Source organism: Diabrotica virgifera, chromosome 1, assembly GCF_917563875.1.
Source record: "Diabrotica virgifera virgifera chromosome 1, PGI_DIABVI_V3a".
In the NCBI taxonomy this organism is placed as follows: domain Eukaryota; kingdom Metazoa; phylum Arthropoda; class Insecta; order Coleoptera; family Chrysomelidae; genus Diabrotica; species Diabrotica virgifera.
The window spans coordinates 277,506,866-277,528,300 of record NC_065443.1 but is presented as its reverse complement, the minus strand read 5'-3'; the positions used below and the strand labels follow the sequence as shown (position 1 = coordinate 277,528,300).

Here is a 21,435-nt window from a genome sequence, read left to right as displayed (position 1 = left end):
AGAAAATATCCATTTAATTTTGTAAAGTGAACACGAACATATATCTAATATTTATCAGTAATAACTCAATAAAACGTAGGTATTAAGAGCTGGCTTAACTCTGGAATTTATACGTACTCAAATTCCAAGCCAGTCAACTCAACAACACTTACTTCAAACGCTTAAAAATTGAAAATCTCATTAAATTTTATTCCTTCCTACATCCTCCTACATAAATGAAGTCTACTCAGGTCGTTATGTTCCTTGAGAATTAATCTCGGGTATCACTTACGTCTTGCTAGACTGAATTTCATTCGGATGGGAAGAGTAAACAGGATTCTGGAAGGACTCTACGAGAAGTTTATCACGATGGCAGAAAGGAAATGTTAGTGAGTGTGTGGTGTAATGTTACCAGAGGTGTAAAGTTAATGGAACTCTTTTTCCGCAGAGCGATTATTTCTTCAATTAAGCCCAGGCAATGCGGCTGTTCGCAGTAAACAGAAATTTTCTCGTTTATACAGGAAGACATCAACATCCAAGAGATAAATTTTGTGACTTCACGCGTTGTTTTGATATATGTACTATGCATGTCTGCTAGCATTAAACATATTTGTTCTGAAGATATTTTCTTGTGATATCTTTAGACTAATTTTACTAGGAATAATCGACAATTTTACTTTACAATAAGTGTATTTTGACATTTCACTTTCCACTTCGGAAAAGAGACCTCGAAATACAACATTTCGAATATGAAAAATATTTTTTTTTAATGAAACAGTTTTCTAAGTAACAAACTAACCCGTTGTCCTAGGTGAGCGACGGAAAACGACGCGACGCGATGCGATGCGATGCGACCAGTAATTCACGCGACGTGTGGCTTATGTAGCGTCGCATCGCGTCGCTTTCCATCACTCAAACCAGGACAAACGTGACGATGTCAATTATTCATTCCTATTCTTAAGTGTGGGGAAGTATACGGCAGTGTTACTAGAAAATTCATATTTTAAATACTTAGCTAAAAAATTCCATAAACGAAAAAGAAAGACAACAAATGTCATATATTTAGAACGAGTAAATTTGGAGAGTTTAATCATTTATATCCGAAATTAATGAAATAATCCACGTTGGTTTAAAGAGTATTGTGGCTTATTCACTTTCGATTAAATAATTGCAGCTGTTAAACTCAGTATTAATAACTGAGCTATCAATAACTATCAATAAGTAATTTTCAAAAACCAAATTCTATTGAGGAGAGGCTGTTACTGACTTTAAGGTATGTTAATGAAAAAACACTGGTACTATATAGTTATTATTAGTTTTTATTTATTTAATAAACTATTGCGTTATTGCGTAGCATAATTTGAATTGAAAAAAGCAATGGGGCGTCACACTGTGTCGTGTCTCGTCGCGAACAAATCAAGTTCGCACTTCGTCGCGTCTTGTCGTAGACTGATTAACCCGAAAACGTAGGCCATACACAAATACAACCATTACTTGATATTTTCGCGTCGCGTCGCGTCGTGTCGCGTTGTCGCGTTTGTCGTTCACCTAGGACAACGGGTTAGGCGATGAAATAAAGCATTATGTCTCTAACTTTTTAAATAAGACGGATTCCTATGAAACCTTTTGCAATCGATTCGGGAGAACTTAAGGAAAATTTTTGACCACCTGGCATGAGGGACAGATGAAAATTGCAGTTTTGTAGGCGGAAAATGCATTTCCCAAAGTGTTAAAAAAATATAAATTCACAACTCGGAAAATAATTTTGTGGAAATTATTTAAATTTTCATAGTCGGGGGTTTTTGAGGTCGCTGAACAGGAATATAGGATCGACGAAATTCTAAGAGGTACCTGATGCCGGTTATCCCGGTATGAACGTCGTCTCCTGGAGTTTTATGGAAATTCATTATGAAAATCGTTGAAATTTGTTATCCCCAGGTTTTTGAGGTCGCTGAACACGAATATTACTATGGTGATTCTGTATGAGGTACCTGCTGCCCGGTATTATAAGGTGTAGAAGGTTATACCTCTCTGGATATCTCATTACATGGCCGAAATATTGTACCTTTCGAATTTTTACTCTTTTTGTTATGTCTGTGCTCTTATTCATTCGATGTAAAACTGTTTCATTTCTTATAGTATGATATAATTGATTCAAATAATGGCATAACCCAGACATCCAAAGTGAAAGTTATCCTTCAACACCAAATTGTTCTATATGGTCCACATAATGCTCAGAAAAAAAGTCACACAATTTTTAGCGTCGGGTTTGGAAGGGGGGGGGGAGAAATCGGTTTTTTACGTTTTTCGTCAATATTTCTAAAACTATGCGGTTTAGTATAAACAACCTTCCATACAAAAATGTTCTATATTAAATTTGAAATAAAAAAGGCCCTACGCATAATCCTAAAATGAACGGTTATAAAGTTACAGAGGTAGTATTAGTATAATTTGTCCAAAAAATGGCCTAACCCAGACATCCACAGTAAAAGTTTTCCTCCAACACCAAATTGTTTTATATGGTCCACGACATATGGTTTAGCAAAAAGTTACACCATTTTGAACGTCTGGTTTGGGGGGGGGGGCGGAGATGGGGGAAAAGTCGGTAAATTAATAGTTGTTTTGCGTTTTTCGTCAATATTTCTAAAACTATGCTTTAGCGTAAACAATGTTCTATACAAAAATGTTCTACATAAAATTTAAATCAAAAAAGGTCCCATACATAATTGTTATAAAATCAACGATTCCAGAGTTACGGAGGGTGAAAAAGTGGAGGTTTTCGATACTTTTTATGCTATTTGGGCAATTGATGATGATTTTGGGTGGTGAGGTTGACGTTTCGTCAAGGGCTTATCACTAACATACCGTCGGTTACTGAAATAGCAAATTTTATTTACAAAACACAATCCTGTTAAAGAAAATTTCTTTCATCAGTAATAATATTACAAATTGCCCAAAAAATATAAAAGTATCGAAAACTTCCACTTTTCACCCTCCGTAACTCTGGAACCGTTGATTTTATAACAATTATGAATGGGACCTTTTTTGTTTTAAATTTTATGTAGAACATTTCTGTATAGAACATTGTTTAAGCTAAAGCATAGTTCTAGAAATATTGACGAAAAACGTAAAAAAACTACTAATTTACCGACTTCTCCCCCATCTCCCCCCCAAACCGGACGCTTAAAATGGTGTAACTGTTTACTGAACAATATGCGGACCATATAGAACAATTTAGTGTTAAGGTTGATCTGAACCCCCCCAAAAATAAACTACACATTCAAAAAATTTGAAAAAAATTGAGAAGGTATATGTGATCACTAGAAGTATTTTGACAAATTTTGAGCAAACTTCATGTTTTCGTTTTCGAAAAAACTCAAAAAAACTCCTTTTTTTCAAGTATAAAGCGGGAAAACTAAACATACAATTTTGTTAATTTTCTTACAGCATAAAGATATAATCCTAGGAAATACTTATGAATTTTTTTAAAAATTTTGAATGTACAGTTTTGCCACAGTAGGAAAAAATAATATGTTTCGGCTTATAATAAAGCTACCGGTAAGAAATTGGATAAAATTTCAATAACAACATATATAAAACTGTAACAATGGAAAACATTTCCAATAAAATGTTGAATATTTTTTCCTAAACATATGAAAAATCTCGTTAAACAAGAAGTATATCTTGAATTGCCGCTAAGAATTTGTGCCGCCATGACATAGCGCCATCTACACCATCGGTAATATTTATGTTCGATAGATAGCAGTGCCTTCTGCTTCAATCGCGTCACACAGAACTTTATCCTAACAGCGTTGCCATATCAATTACTTTGTACAACAAAATGTTTTAATGTTAGTAGGTAATATAAGCCTACTACTATAACGTCTATTTATAACGCATCAACGTGACCTTCTGAAATTAATTTAACTACTTTTGTTGAAATATTTTCAGTCCGCTTGGCCGTATTAGATTTTGATATATTTAGGGCCGGTACTTTCTGTTTCGATTAAACCCTAGTTGGCAATTGGCATTTTAATGTTTTTAAGTACCATAAAGTTGTCTTTTTTTATTTGCATTTTTTCATGTATCTCTGAAGCTTTGCATTTGACTATATTTTGAATTGGAATTGGAGCATAGTCTTCATTTTGTCAAATAGTGTTTCTAATAACTACCATCCATGGTATTTCTCTTTTGTCGCACTTTTATGTTTATTAAAGATTTTAATTGAAATTATTACTATATCTTTAAAATTTTCATTGTCCATTACTTTTTGCATTTGTGGTGAGCTAAATTTAAGGGAAAACAATTGGACGATAATATGTAAACAGATATGGAGTAAGAGCAGTAAATAACCACTTCTAAAATTAATTGAGGAGAGGTTAAAAATATTTTCACCTTCATATTAAAAATAAAAAAGGATCAATATACAAGGAATAATAGGTAACATTCAATTTTAAAAATCTTACATCTATATTGATTTCTTCTCTGTACAAAAACAACAGAAATAAATAAGACAAAAAGAAAAAATGTGTTGTCACTTAATAATAGGTATGTTAAATAAACGTATTGATTAGTCTGATGGAAGTAGAACTTAAAACTGTTATATGGAGCTAATCTGGATCGGTATAAATTAAATGAGAAAGAAAAAAAATCTAATAAACAGTTTCTTTAAGAGCAGGAAGAGAAAGATTATGGAATATTAGAAAATGAAAACGGCGCGGCAGAATAATCATCGATAAAGAAGTAAAAAGAGAAAACGCGATAACGATATCTGGAACAATTGTTTTATCTGATAAGAAACGAAGAACAGCCAGAAATTGCTATCAAAATAAAAAATATAGTAAAGCAGTGTGGATTGTTTCTGTGTTTGAAAAAGGTTATGGGTTTTTACGAGCTTGTCCGGACGGGTCAGTAAGTGACAATAATATTGTGGAAGTTAAGTGACTGTATTCATCCCGAGAATATACATCTCTAGAGGCAGCCGAATCCATAAAAACAAGTAGCTTGTTAAGTGAATGTCCCTAAAGAAAACAATAACTTCTTCTTTAGCCTGGTTGCATCCACTCCTGGACAAAGGCCTCCCATGAGTTCGCCACTCTTCTCTGTTTTGTGCTATTTGGTACCAGTTTCTCCCCACTTTTGCTTTGAAGTCATCTAGCCATCGTCTTTGTGGTCTTCCTCTGCTACGACTATGCTCGCGTGGTCTCCAATGTAAAATGTTTCTCGTCCACCTTTCGTTATTTTGCCGTGGCACGTGTCCTGTCCTATCCAGCTCCATTTCATTTGCGCAATTCTTCCAATAACATATTCCACCTTCGTCCTGTTTCGTACGTCCCATTTCGAATATGTTCTCTCAGAGATACTCCTAAGATAGCTCGTTCGATGGCCCTCTGTGTTGTTCTTAATATATTGGCTGATAACCCTGTAAGTGTCACGGTCTCCACTCCATAAGTCATAACTGGTAGAATACAACTGTTGAGTACCCTTTTTTCTAGATTTATTGGTATCTTTTTGTTTTTCAACACATCACTGAGTCTTGCAACTGCTGCCCAATTAATTCAGATTCTTATAGCTATTCGTCCGTTCGATTCTGATGGCCTAGTTTGATCGTGTGACTCTTCGACACTTTCGATCTCACTTCCAACTAAGTCGATTCTGATATTTTGATTTGTCATCACTTTTGTTTTATTTAAATTTATTTTTAAACCGCCTTTCTCAGATTCATGTTTAAGCATCTTTAGTATGTGGATTGGTTCTTCTGTATTGTTGCTTATGAGCACTATGTCATCGGCAAATCTTAGATGACTTCCTTGCGTTATTCATTCCGTTTAATACGGTCCAGAGTTCTATGGAATCGAATGCCCCATTGTACAGAAAGGACAACAATACAAATGAAATATTAACGGTAGGCGGCCAGCAGTCAGAGAGAGTAAAAAATATATTTGCTGGGAACGATAATCACAGAAAATAACGATTATACTCCAGAAATAAGTGAGAGAATTGAAAAAGCACGTGCCAACTTCGTGAAAATGAAAAAGATTTTATGCAGCAAAGATCTGATATTGGCCCTCAGAATAATTATATGTTATGTACACAGTGTGCTTTACTAAGGAGCTGAATCATGGACATTAAATCGAAATGCAATAAATCGACGAGCAAGACAGAGAAGAACTAGTTTTGGTGTTAGTGAAATAGTTTTGAGTATTTTTTTCTGTTAACAACCATTTTTAATATCTTTATTATAACCTTTTTGGACTTTATTCTGCGGTATCTCATGAAACTGATTACGCAAAAAGATCTCATGGGAATATTTTTCCCAAGAAACACGATGTTTTCGCCTTGCTTAAACATATTTTGCCGAATTTAAAATCAAAATCCTGTTCTTTTCTTCTATTCTTTTCTATCATACATTGACTTTATTCTCTCAGATATTTTTAGTTCTTAACACGTTGATGAACAGAACGTCTATAGACGACATTTTTAAAATAACGAGTTATGAAAAAAAAATCGGTAGATTTTTGTAGATTTTTTGTCACATTACATCTACAGATGCATATGAAATATAATACGACATCCATGGTAGTCGTCCACATGTTTACAAAAAACATATTGTTTCCATAAAACAAATTTAGCAATTTCGCTATTACACTGGCGGACAAAAAATTTAGGTCACTAGATGAATTATTTGATGCCTTGGATTTCCTAAACCTGTTGTCCGATTTGAATGATTTTTTTAGTATGTTATAGCTTTATTATTTACGAATCTTAATGTGTTAATATTGTTGCTAGACAGGTAAATGTCATTTTATACCGGTTGTAACAATCATACTGTGTTTTTCCTTAAAGTTCGGAACACTCTGTGGAATATTATAGTATAGATAAAATATTAAGATTAGAACTCAATTGTAGCCTTAGGCTTTCTTAACATTTTCTTTTTTGATTCATTTGCTTATGTTGGATAATAAAAAAGTTAGGTACTTTAACAACTAGCCATGTTCTTCATCAATACAGGGTGTTTCTAAATAAGGGCGACAAACTTTAAGGGGTAATTCTACATGAAAAATAATGACAATTTGCTTTATAAACATATGTCCACAAATGCTTAATTTCCGTGATACGGGATGTTGAATTTTTTCTTACCAACTGACGGTTTATTTCTTGCTCTAAAACCGATTGAGATATGCAACTGAAATTTGGTAGGCTTTAAGAGGTAGTTATTGCGCATTGTTTGACATACCATTAAGAATTTTATATTCACCATTGGCGTGCATACGGGTATAAATATTTTAGATACATCCCGTATGCACGCCAATGGCGAATATAAAATTATTAATTGTATGCCAAACAATGCGCAATAACTACCTCTTGAAACCTACCAAATTTCAGTTGCATATCTCAATCGGTTTTAGAGCAACAAATAAACCGTCAGTTGGTAAGAAAAAATTCAACATCCCGTATCACGGAAATTAACCATTTGTGGACAATGTTTATAAAGCAAACGGTCATTATTTTTTCATGTAGAATTACCCCTTAAAGTTTGTCGCCCTTATTTAGAAACACCCTGTATTGATGAAGAACATGGCTAGTTGTTAAAATACCTAACTTTTTTATTATCCAACATAAGCAAATGAATAAAAAAAGAAAGTGTTAAGAAAGCCTAAGGCTACAATTGAGTTCTAATTTCAATATTTGAGGCGTCCAGAGCAACAGTGGCCTAACCCACATCCCACAATTTTACCAAAATGCTTTTAATACAATAAAGTTATGCATTACTTCAGTGTTTTCAGATGCAGAGTGGCTGAAGCAACCATTGCTTGAACTAGTCTGCATCTGAAAACACTTAAATAAAGAATAACTTTAATGTAATAATATCGTTTTGGTAAAATTGTGGGATGTGGGTTAGTCTACTGTTGCTCTGAGCGCCTCATTTTATCTATGCTATAATATTCCACAGAGTTTTCCGAACTTTAAGGAAAAACACAGTATGATTGTTACACCCGGTATAAAATGACATTTACCTGTCTAGCAACAATATTAACACATTAAGATTCTTAAATAATAAAGCTACAACATACTAAAAAATCATTCAAATCGGACAACAGGTTTAGGAAATCCGAGGCATCAAATAATTCATCTAGTGACCTAAATTTTTTGCGCGCCAGTGTATATTTATTCTACTTTGCAAAATTCATATAGTGTCACAACACTTGCTTATACATTTGACGCACAGTCCGTCAACGTGTTAAAACGTTTATGTATAAACAAAATTTGTGCTAATACATTTTTTACAAGATTGCAAGCGGTCATAAAATTTTATTACCATTTTTCAGTGTGAGATAAGAGATGACTAACAACTGGAATATTTAGTTACCGAGAAACATAATATGCAATTAGTCTATGATGTAGGCCGCTCTCGTCTGAAAAAAAATTATAATTTGGTTTCTTTGCGGATTCCTATTCAAAAATGTCCTCTTTAAATAAATCAGAAGGGTGCCGGCGAAATTTTTGGGCAGAAATTGTCTAAACAATGTTTCTAAACAAATTACAAGATTGGTAATTGGTATTTAGTGTAACTCAATCTGAATCTTGCGGGTAGCGCAATCTGAAGTTGGCTGCGGGGGGAAACTATGGAGTACGGTTCGGAAGCTTGGGAGTAGTTGCACCTGTGAGTTACTCGAAACCCGGCATAGATCGAGGTTGCGCCTTTGCGCCATCTCCTATAAAAGAAAGTATGTAGTTTTATCTTTTAGACTATGAATAAGGTGAATATTGATTTCTTCGGCCAACTCCAGGAGTTTCCCCCATTTACATATGGTGACTGCTTAAGTCCTGTAAACTGTAGGGTGGTTGTTGGTTTTCCATATTTTTGTCGTGCGATATGATTGGCGTATGTAATTGGTACATTGTAAATAATTAAATAAATAAATAAATTGTTTAAAAAACTATGGTAATAATAATATACAAAATTTAAAGGGAAGTAGTCCCGGTTGTGTTTCCTGGTGCTTCCCATTCAGTTTCTCTGGAATTCCTGCTCAAAAATGTCTCCTTTAAACATTATGAGAAGGGTGCAGGACGGCATTTTTGGCCAGAAATTGTTTAAATAACTTTTTTCTACAACCGTGTTAAAAATGCAATTTTTAGCACTCCATACGAGCGTTAAAAATGCTACTTTAAGGCACTAGTGCTTTAAAAATTTTAAGGCACTGCATTTAAAAGTGAAATGTCAAATTGTGAAACGTCAAAATATTTATATTTCATATTTCATTTATTAACATTAATATTAATAGTACAACTTGCTCAATTTGAAAAAGGTAGTTTAAAAGGTTTTTTAAAATTTAATTTAAACTGTATTATTGCATTTTTAACACGTTTGTAGAAAAAACTATTAAAATTTGTTAGAATATACTTACAGCAATAAAAGTAGATGTTATTCTATACGCTCTGAGCTTCGCTGGTGTCGATCCTAGCGGATTACTATTCAACTTTCACCGGTAATTTTTAAATTTATTATTTAATTGTTATCGCTTAATATTTACAACGCTAAAAAGTAATTAAATTGTAATAGATTTTTTTAAGATTTTGCTAATCATTTTGACGTTCTGTTGATGAAATATTAATTTCTTACTTCGGATACTTTCACAATTATCGTGTAGATGGCGCTAAGATTAATAGAATAATTTATAATTAAATATTAAGGAACATTAAAAAGCTTAAATTCAGTATTTAAAATATAAGTATATTTAAGGTAAAAATATATACCACAGCTTTGACCAACTAATATTTTTTATAATTAATGTTTTTAATTTTAATTTTAAATTAATCACTTTGACATTTTATGTCAAATTTCCGGTAAACGTTTACAGACTTGTCATTACTGGCGCTCGCGAATGTGTAAATATCCCCTCTACGTACGGGCTCACAGCGTATAGTTGTTATGTTATGATTTACGTATTGACAGTATAGACGGTTTTGATGTAATGTCAAGAAAAATATAAAAATGGAATGCCAGTCAAGTTCAAGTAAAAGTTTTTGTAGGTATTGTCATTGTCCTGTAAATGAGAATGAATAAATTATAATTGTTGATATATAAGACGTTTGTAGGAAAAATATTGTATGATATACGTGTTAAAAAGTACATTTTTAAGGCACTCATGTGAATTGCAGAATTCGCTTCGCTGATTCTGCAAACTTTCACATGCCTGCCTTAAACGTGTACTTTTAAACTTTTAACACTTATATCATAAATAACTATTAAATTTTATTTTTAACGCGCATAATTAACAAGTAAAAAACAACGATTTATTTTTGAACTAAGCCCCGGTTACGCAGCAAAATCTTAAAATTAAATGTTTAAGCTTCGATTTTAGGCACTTATCAACTACAAAAATAATAATTATTATCAGTTTTCAAGCCTCTAACTCGAATATGCGTATGTTCGCATTTTTCAGATTTTAAATCGCTTATAACTCAAAAACTGTAAACTTGTCAGAAAAATGAAAACAAACTTTTTTATTTAGTATTACCCGAAAAACCTGAAAAAATATTTTCCCGTGCAAAATAGAAGATTGTTGAAATATAACCTGCCGCATCGGCATTAAAATTGAATGGACGCATAATAACATCAACGAATTGAACGAATATAATATAGCTCATAGAGGAAGCTTTTATATAAAACAGATGGTCACGTTTATAAGGAGGCTTGTTGACGAGGGATGTTACGGCCGCAGAGCGGGCGGTGGTGAGATGACGGTGACTACGGACGTTGTCAGATCTATGCACCTCCATAGCACCTACTCAGTTGGAACGCAAAATCCTATGCTAAAACGTTACAGGGCCGTAAACTTCTACTCACTATATATTCTTTGATACATTTTAAAAAGAACGGTCTAAATTTAAGATAGAACCGACTACTCTTCATAATTTTGAAAAAAAAATGTTTAAACTTTAATTCAAGCACTTGGCTATTTCAGATATATTAATATACATAAAACTAAGTTTTTAAACTTCGAAAATACGTATTATCGCATTTTTCAGATTTTAAATCGCCCTTAACTCGAAATCTATCAACTTTTGAGAAAAATGACAACATACCTTTCTTGTTAGAATGGCCCAAAAAACCTAAAAAAATATTTTCCCGAGCAAAAAGGATGATCTTTTGAATTTCTTAAAAAAAAAATTTTAAACAATTTCTGGCCAAAAATTTCGCCCTGCGCACTTCATATTTCCTTAAAGAGAACATTTCTGAATAGGAATCCGCAGAGAAACCGAACCATAATTTTTTTTAGACGAGAGCGGCATCACATCATGGACTAAATGTTTCTTGCTAACATTACATTGTTATTAGGCCTTGATAAAATTACTGTCTAAACAATTTGGCAACAGGGCCAATTGAGCCAATGGGTGTAAGGACAGAATAGTGTTCAGGTTTCTACATTATTACAGAGTCATCATGTAGAAATCTACAATTAAGTTGAAAATGTTACCACAGTAACATGCTACAGTACAGCCATCTCTAGGATCAGAAACAAATTAATTAAGGGTTCATATCAACCTTAAAGGAAAACTGTTACTTTGAATGTCTGGGTTAGGCCTTTTTTGGACCAATTATACATTAGAACATTTTTGTTTAGAAAGTTCTTCATCCTAAACCGCATAGTTTTAGAAATATTGACAAAAACGTAAAAAACTACGAATTTACCGATTTCTCCCCCTCTCCCCCCCAAAACCCGACCCTCAAAATGGTGTGACTTTTTTCTGATAGAACAATTTGGTGTTGGAGGATAACTTTCACTTTGGATGTCTGGGTTTGTGTTCAGTTATACCAAGCTATTATTCGATCAACCCAACCGATCCGTAATATTCGTCGATAGATTAGTGTCTCTGTAAGGGCCCAGCTCTCCACGCCATACAGCAATGCGGAGAATATGCAGCAGCGTATTAATCTATTTTTAAGGTTTAAAGTGATATCTCTATTAATAAGAATTTTCTTTAGTTTATAGAAGACGGCTCTGGCTTTTTCAATGCGTATTCTTATTGTTCGTCCGCTATAACTTTTCCCGTGCGTCACGATTCATTTTTAAACAAATTAAGTCAAAACATAAAGTGAAACGTACGCCGATGTGTGTAGTATATAGTATACAGTAGGTATACAAAATGTATATACACATCGACGTTCGTTTCACTTTATGTTTTGACTTAATTTGTTTGAAAATGAATCGTGACGCATGGGAAAAGTTATAGCGGATGAACTATATTTCTCTAGTTATATCCCAGTTATCGTTATCATTGACGCCCAAATAGGCGCTCAAATTGGCAATAATTGGGAGTTTTGCCATAACGACTACCAATTATTGTTCTACCCTTATTAGAAAATCAACGATGATTAGGTACTTTTTGGCGATCCCAAAAAATTGAAACAAAACTATTCCAGGCGATTTTTGTACCAGGCGAACCAATGTATCTATTCATTCTATTCCTTGCTGCCTAGTGTCTGGGTTGTAGAAAAAATGTACCCAAATTCCATCCATAATGTACAAATCACACCACTTAAGAAATTTTTACCTTTTCCAAACCACCAAGCACAAATCGAACGCAATACTTTTACCCTTACCCGCTTCTGGTCAACATTAAAATATTTGGGTATCCATTTCGCATAATTTTTTCTCATACATTTCATTGTCACAATCGATGTAACCGTGTTCATATGAAATATTCATGGCTTCATGTATTCAATTTAGCTAAATTCGATAGTCTGATCAAATCATGTCACAAACTGCATCGATATTTACTGGGATGAACACATAAACTGACATTTCAAGCCATCATTTTTAACGAAAAAATTACCTCTTTTGTAGCTTGTAATCGATTTTTTCACGATCGCATACGGAGGAAATTTTTAATGTTGTTCTGAACATAATTCAGTATTATTTTGTATTTTGACAACGACACCCGACTTGGGCGTCGAAACGTAAATAAAATCATTTTTAGGTAAAATTGTGGCTTATTTCCCATTTGAATATACTTGATTATGAGAAAATTTTTATCGTCGAAAGTATCGAACATATCTTCGTAAATCTGCCTTCTTCTTAACACCTTAAAATTAATACAGGTAGGTACCTGTCATTGCTCGACATTCTTTTTTTAAATTTTATAGCGCAACTATGGTCTGACTTTGACGTGAAACTGTACACTGACACTTCTGATAAATTATTCTTTTTTCTATGGTTACGCAATATTTTCATTGTCCTGGAAACCAATCTAGGCTCATTAGATACGTCTGATTACTGCGTCCAGTGTAGCGATACGTTACGGTTAGCGAGGACCGTTCAAGAAAATCAAACATTCAAGTGATTCAAAGTTTTTCAAAACAATTTGCTAAAGTCCTAGTAAATGGGTCTTGTTACGGGCATAAATAGTGACCTTTCTCAGTAATCTAAACTTTGATGCGGTCATAGACACAATGGCTAATCTCGCCACGTCTCATTAAAAGAGACTCCAAAACTGCGACATCGAACTGTTTATATTTCTTATCGTACGAAATATTAATAGAAAAAACAAAAACCATTTGATAGATAAGAAAACAGTGTGGTTCAGTGAAAAAAATCCTCGTCATGGCAAATTTTTAATATATTAATATAAAACAAAGTTAATCATTAAATATGTAAATAGCCTAATAAAAAAATTATTTACTTCGAGAATTGTGGCCTGGCCAGTCAAAGACTATACTAGTTTCAGTTTGATTGGTTCACATCGGTTTAGGAAATTCAAACTTAAATCCAACTCAGCACTTTTGGATTAATCAAAGAATGGTATGCCATTTGATCATATCGTCCCTGTTATTTTCAACAATCGAATGTAAAAAGTGGTACTTTTCAGGAGAGCAAAATAACTCTTTTTTAGAAACTCCTAAATCAGCGCATTGACAAATGGGAAAATTTTTATATTTTTTGTATGTAGTGTTTAATCCTTGTTAGTTTGATAACAAATTTGAACTGCTTATCATTTTTTTCTTTTCAAAAAATCACATTCGTTACTTTGCTTTTTGTATTAATCAAAGATTTGTTTCGGCTCGATGTTTCGAAGTAGAGAATGTATAATAGCGAATAACTGTATAATCAAATATTATAATATGTATAAAAAAATAATTTAATTGGAACCTACACAAATATTTCGGAGGGGGGGGACAAAACCCCCATAAACTTTTTATGGGGTGCACAAATTTCACTGACATTTTTTTTGGATGTTCCTGTCATATGAATGCCACATGTCCATTTTCCATAAAAAATATCTAATAGTTTTCGATATACCTATTGTATTATTGGAAGACATCGATTTTCATTTTGTAACTTCAAAGAGCTGTAACGTTTTTTATGTGCACATTTGTACTAAGGTAAGTTAGGTTTAATCGAACTATTTTTGGTCCCAGAATATGTGATTTAAAATATGATTTGCCTTTTTGTTACACCCTGTATCTGGGTGCGTTAAAAATATATCCTCGCAAAAGTTTTGGTAACGAGTTTTTTTTAAAGTAAATATTACTCTGGGCAGTAATCGCTTACAATTATTAATCTGTAAAATTCAACATATTTCTATTTATCATTTTACGTATGTAATAAAATATTTCCTGGAAAATCAAAAATTACAAATATCCAAGAACGTTAATTACCTACTTACAGAGAGTAGAATCAAAAGTTTCCTCTTCCAACAAACCAATATTCAGGATACCAACAAATTCCTGGAAGATAAGCAATCACTTTGATACACACAGTTTTTATCACAACAAACGTTAAAAACCACAGAAAGATTCAATTTCCCGCAACAAGAAATATTTGAAACTAGCGGTTTACAACTGGGACAGAGCCTCGGGAACACACAGCACCACACCACACCGTGCTTAGCTTGGAGCGGCAATGAAAAATAAGATTATCATAACACACAAGAACTCATGTGGATTCCGCTCCCTTCCATATAAAAGCAGAACCGGACTCATGATTGTGCTCGCGGGTTTTAAAAATACAAACAGACTCGATAAAATAAACAAGACAAGTAATAAGTCCAACAAACGTTTTCCTCTTACAACAATCAAGACAGAAACAAATATATCAAGTCAAGTAAAAGAAAAATAACTACCAGGAATAAGGTAATAACAGGCCACGGAAATAAGTTTTTCTCCGAACATCTCAATAGCCAGGTATTTAATGAGCTTTTTTCATACTATATACTTACTTACTTAGTCCTAAGCCTCTCTACCTTTAGGTGTAAGGCTGGTGGAGTTGAGTTTGGCTTTGTAGTCTCCATGCTTTCCGATCTTCTGTTAGGCTTCTTGCATTTTCCAATGTCAATCCTTTCTTCTTGACTTCTTTTCTGATTTCATCTACTCACATAACTTTTGGTCTTCCTCTTTTGTTTTCCCCTGCACTCTCGTTACGAACATTCGTTTTGTTAGTCTCCTGAACCTGAGTTAGTGCCTGAACCATCTAAGTTGCCCCTCTATTATGTTTTCATTGATTGGTTCTAGTTTTAGGTTTTGTCTGATTGTTTCGTTTCGTATTTTGTCTGTCCTCTTTCTGTTTGCTATTTTCCTCAGGAACCTTATTTCCATAGCATTGACTCTGGATTCTTGTCTCCCCGTCAATGTCCATATATCGCTGCTATACATGATTGTTGGTAACTAATAATCTAACGACTACCGTTTTTACTTTCTTCTGTATCTCTTTTCCCCCAAAAATGTTATCATAGTGTTTAAGCTTCCTGTTCGTCCTATTCTCTCGTTTATTTCCATGTCTTGTTTACCATATTTGATTCAATTATTACTCCTCAGTATTTAAAATATTCCACTTGCTCTAGTTGTTTCCCGTCTAATTCTATTGCGTGTGTCTTCCTCGTATATGAAATTATCGTTGTTTTTGTTTTCTCTGTATTAATTTTAATATTTATGATTGCTATTTCTTCTTCTAGGATTTCAAGATTGTTCTGCAAGTCTTCTTTGTTTTCTGCTAACAATACCATGCTGTCTGCAAATAGTAGCTCCGATAGTTTAGTATGTTTTATTTGCCAGTATCCTAATGTTAGCTTTCTCATTCTTCTCTTGGCTTTCTTTATTGCTTCGTCCAGTACCACTGAGCATAGAAGTGTACTCAACACGCATCCCTGTTTGACGCCTTGACTTGTAGTAAATTCTCGGTATTCCTCGTTATTGGTTCTTACTGTATTTGTATTATTTTTGTACATATCCTTTATTCTTCCATTTTTTCCATACATCCTTTCTTCGGATTGTGTCAAACGCCTTTTCCAGGTCGATGAAGCATATATGTATCTCTCTATTCTTATTGATTAACTTCTCACTTACTTGTTTTATTGTGAATATTAGGGCTTGCGTGCTCCTGTCCTTCTTGAATCCACACTGTGTGTCTTCCATATTTGTTTCTATTTGGGTTTTTATTCTTGTCTCTATTATTTGAAACTAGCGGTTTACAACTGGGACAGAGCCTCGGGAACACACAACATCACACCGTGCTTGGAGTGGCAATGAAAAATAAGATCATCATAACACACAAGAACTCATGTATGTGGATTCCGCTCCCTTCCATATAAAAGCAGAACCGGACTCATAATTGTGCTCGCGGGTTTTAAAAATGCAAAAAACAGACCCCATAAAATAAACAAGACGAATAAGTGCAACATACATTCTTAACAAAAATCCAGATAAAAACAAATATATCAAGCCAAGAATATGAAAACTTTATCTATTACTATTAGTATGGTAAAACTAGACCCAAACCCAGACATCCAAATTGAAAGTTATCCTCCAACACCAAATTGTTCTATATGGTCCACATAATGTTCAGAAAAAAGTCACACCATTTGAGCGTCGGGTTTAGCGGGAGAAGGGGGAGAAATCGGTAAATTCGTAGTTTTTTACGTTTTTCGTAAATATTTGTAATACTATACGATTTAGCATAAACAACCTTGTATACAAAAATGTTTTACATTAAATTTTAAGTAAAAAAGGCCCTATGCATAATCCTAAAATGAACGGTTTCAAAGCTACTGAGGTAGTATAGTACAATTGGTCCAAAAAAAGGCCTAACCTAAATATCCAAAGTAGAAGTTTTCCTCGAACACCAAATTGTTCTATATGGTCCACATATTGTTCAGTAAAAAGTTACACCATTTTGAGCGTCCGATTTGAGGGGGAGAGATGGGGGAGAAGTCGGTAAATTTGCTATTTCAGTGGCCGATGGTATGTTAGTGACAAGCCCTTGAAGAAACGTCAACCTCACCACCCAAAATCATCAATTGCCCAAAAAATATAAAAAGTGTCGAAAAACTCCACTTTTCACCCTCCGTAACTCTGGAACCGTTGATTTTATTACAATTCTGTATAGGAACTTTTTTGTTTTAAATTTTATGTAGAACATTTTTGTATAGAACATTGTTTACGCTAAAGTATAGTTTTAGAAATATTGACTAAAAACGTAAAAAAAACTACTAATTTACCGATTTCTCCCCCATCTCCCCCCAAATCGGACGCTCAAAATGGTGTGTAAGTTTTTACTGAACCATATGTGGACCATATAGAACAATTTGGTGTAGGAGGAAAACTTTTATTTTGGATGTCTGGGTTAGGACTTTTTTTTGGACCAATTATACTATACTACCTCCGTAACTTTGGAACCGTTCATTTTAGAAGGATTATGCATAGGACCTTTTTTACTTCAAATTGAATTTAAAACATTTTTGTATAAAGGGTTGTTTATGCTAAACCGCACAGTTTTAGCAATATTGACGAAAAACGTAAAAACTACGAATTTACCGATTTCTCCCCCCACTCCCCCCCAACCCGACGCTCAAAATGGTGTGACTTTTTTCTGAACATTATGTGGACCATATAGAACAATTTGGTGTTGGAGGATAACTTTCACTTTGGATGTCTGGGTTATGCCATCTTTTGGATCAATTCTATCATACTATATGTTCCTGAGATATGTTAGAACACCAGAACACTGATTAAAGCCTGTGAATTTAAAGTGTTAGAAATAATGGTAAAAAAAGGGCTAAACTATAAGCTAATTAACCAAGTACACGATATTAACAAAATAACAAACAATGTAAACCAACAACCAACATAATAAGGGTAGAACATTTGAAAACAGAAGACATAGTTATAAACACAGGAATCCGCCAAGACGATTCACTGAGCCCTTTCATATTTAATTTAATAATGGACGAAATGGACAGGCAGGTAGTGAGATGCAACCTGATAGATCTCCCTCGGCCTTTTTAGCTCCGGCAATTCGTTGGCCTGCAAATTTTAGAAGCCGCGAATGGTGTAACCAGATGATTAGTTCTAATACAGTTTTATTTTCAATATTGTTAATGTTGTAAGTAAAACTTACGATCGTTTTTTTTATTCGTTTATAATTTTACTTATCTTTTCCGGACACAATCTTGGATTTGCCGCTAGGAAACAATTAAATTGTTTGTGTCTTCCAATTAGATATATTATATTTATTATGTAAAATCTATGGTTATCTATGGTATTCTATCAGTGGTGAGTGCTGGGGATTTCCAAGTGTATAGACTGCGTTCGGGAGTTCAAAAAACCTACTGCCACACAAATTGTGTTTTACAAATGCATAATTTTATTTTTCAAGATTGAATTGTAACTAGATATTATGACGTATGAAAAAAACACAATATTCGAACAAAAAATATCAGAATGTTGATACCTTCATATTTATATAAAATACATAAAATGTTTGCAGTACTTAGTCAATGTATAAGTAACATAAATAGACACAATATGCTTATATTTAAGTTCTGAGCCTGATCCCTATGATTAAGACAATCGAAGAATATATGGTTATCTCCAACAGATTCATTACTATATGGACGAAAACGGAAGGGAGATTACAATGTTGTTCTGAAGCTATTTTCTTGTGGCATTTTTATATTCAACTATTTTTAATGGGAATAAGCCACAATTTTACCAAAAAAAATGATTTTATTAACGTTTCTAAGCCCAAATCGGGTTTCCTTGTCAAAATACAAAATTAGTAGTATTTTGTATTTTGACAACGAAACCCGATTTGGGCTTAGAAACGTTAATAAAATCATTTTTTTTTGGTAAAATTGTGGCTTATTCCCATTAAAAATAGTTGGAGATTCCAATCCTACGAAGATGCTTTGTAGTCCAGGAACCAAAGCTTTTCACCTCGCAATTTTTACAGAATGGATCAATTTGCTTGAAAATTTGAGAATAAGTAGTGGATAGTCTATGGATCAAAATCTATATGATGCCGACAGGCGCTTTTACCATGGGAGTGGTTGCCACCCCATCTCGTGGGTGAAAATTTTTTATTATATTTTGACCGCAAAAGTTAATAAAAACATTCATTCTAAGCAAAAAATGTTCTATACACTTTTTTGATAAAATTAATAGTTTTTGATTTATTCGCTATCGAAAGTGTTAGTTTTATACCTAAAAAATCAATGTTTTTCGATGGTACATTTACGATCCACTCAATTTTTGTAGTAGAACAAATTTTATCAAACCAATTTCTTGGGAATTAAATTACCTACAATTTCATATTTAAACATTTTTTCGTATCTCTGATGCTAATCTTTTTATTTTAAAGAAAATGACATTTTTTACCAAGTTGCAACCATTCGTTATTCGCTTTAAACTTCAGTTTTTTAAAAACGAATCATTCTAAGCCAGTCAAACTTCTAGAATCTATTAATAATACATAAATAAAGAAGAATAAATAAGTCCAATGGCTAAACACACCGATAACTTACATAATTATGCTTCCAATTGGATTTACTTTTTTTTTTCAAAAAAATATATTGATTTTTTAACGGTAGGTAACTTTTTTATTTTTGATCTTAGAAAGATCGTTAGAAAATAATTTTTTAGGTCTTTACAAGATCTATAACACTATTAATATTAAATCCTTCCAAAATTCTCAGTCACAAAAAGAGGATGCATTGAAAGGGTTGGTAAAGGTGGGTTTTGCATGATATTACAAGTTTTAATCGTCAATAGCTCACTCAATTTTTGCCATAGAAAAATTTTTGCAAACCAAGTTCTTTGGAATTAAATAAGCTACAATTTCATATTTAAATATTTTTTCGTAGCTCTGATGCTAATCTTTCAATTCTAAAGAAAAGGGCATTTTTTACCAAACTACAAAAACTCGTTATTTGCTTTTAACTCCATTTTTTTAAAAACTAATCATTCTAAGCCGATCAAACTTCTAGAACCTATTAACAATACATAAGTCAAGAAAACCAAATTAGGTCAATGACAAATTTTAATTAGGGTGGTGATTAGGGTGTTGCTTACGATCACTTTTTTGCTGAAAAAAATAGGGACTGACATTTTTTTCATTATAGCTCACTTAATCTTTTTAGCTAGAGATTTTTTTTTATTTCTGTAGATACATATTTTTTCTACGGCCGTGCTTAAACAACCACTTTCTAGCACGCATTTCGTTTCCGAAAGTTGCACTTTCCCGCACGGCGTGCGTGAAAGTAGAATACCTTCTAATATGGCATTATAATATACTATAATACATGCATTAAACTAATATTTAGATATTATTCACTATTTTATTTCAAATGTATCTTATTGTGTTCATGTTTTAATGAAATTAACGCAATAATTCGATGAAATAAAATTATTTTCACATAATATTTAAAAGTCAAATCAGTAGACAATTACAATGGTTTTAAATCGTCGTCATGAAAACCAATATCGTCGTCGTGGTAACCCATTATATTAAAAATTTAGTTTTGACAACCTTGTCAAAGAATTAATTTGTGTATTTTCACTCCTAAATAAAAATTGTTATGACTCTATTTTTTGTGGCTTTTTTCCAAACGTACGGCCCTAGAAAAAATATTATTCCTAACTCACGCGGAAAGTGTCTTCCCCGCACTAGACTGCTTACCCGAACTCCGCTATCGCGGCAGTCTCTTGCGTGAAAGTATCACTTTCCGCACTAGTTAGGAAATAGCTATTTTTCTACAACCACTATTCAAAGTGCACTTTTCTGCACGGTTTTATGTTAGCAAACTTGATATTTTCTCACAGTATAAGATATTTGACATTAGTGTGCAGAAAAGTGACGTTTCTGTGCCGCAAAGTGACGTTTCTGTGCCGCAAAGTTCTTTTCTGCACAGTTGACTACCTCATTCTGAGTAACATTATATTCTGTTTACATCCGTGGACTACCGCATTCTGAGTAACGTTATATTCTGTTTACATCCGTGGTTAAACTTTAGACAAATATATAACCTATAAGACAATTATTATATTTAACTATAGCATAGAAACTAAATTATGGATGTTACAACTGTTTTATTTTACAATTATATTCTTATTAAACATTTTATAATTATCAAATAACCAATAAGGATTTAGCAACCTGTGCAAGAGACGTCGAATGA

The 21,435-nt window shown here is 33.2% G+C and overlaps 1 protein-coding gene across 2 annotated transcripts in view; it reads right to left on the bottom strand.

Annotated features, from left to right (window-relative positions):
• Window positions 1-14,877, bottom strand: part of LOC114327606 (tumor necrosis factor alpha-induced protein 8-like protein) — a 151,765-nt gene extending 136,888 nt beyond the window's left edge. Inside the window, exon 1 of one of the 2 annotated variants that reach the window (XM_028276279.2) lies at window positions 14,645-14,877. The gene's annotated coding sequence lies outside the window, so the exon portion shown is untranslated. The remainder of the gene's footprint in view (window positions 1-14,644) is intronic. The other variant, XM_028276278.2, reaches the window with a different exon arrangement.
• Window positions 14,878-21,435: the final 6,558 nt, after the last annotated feature.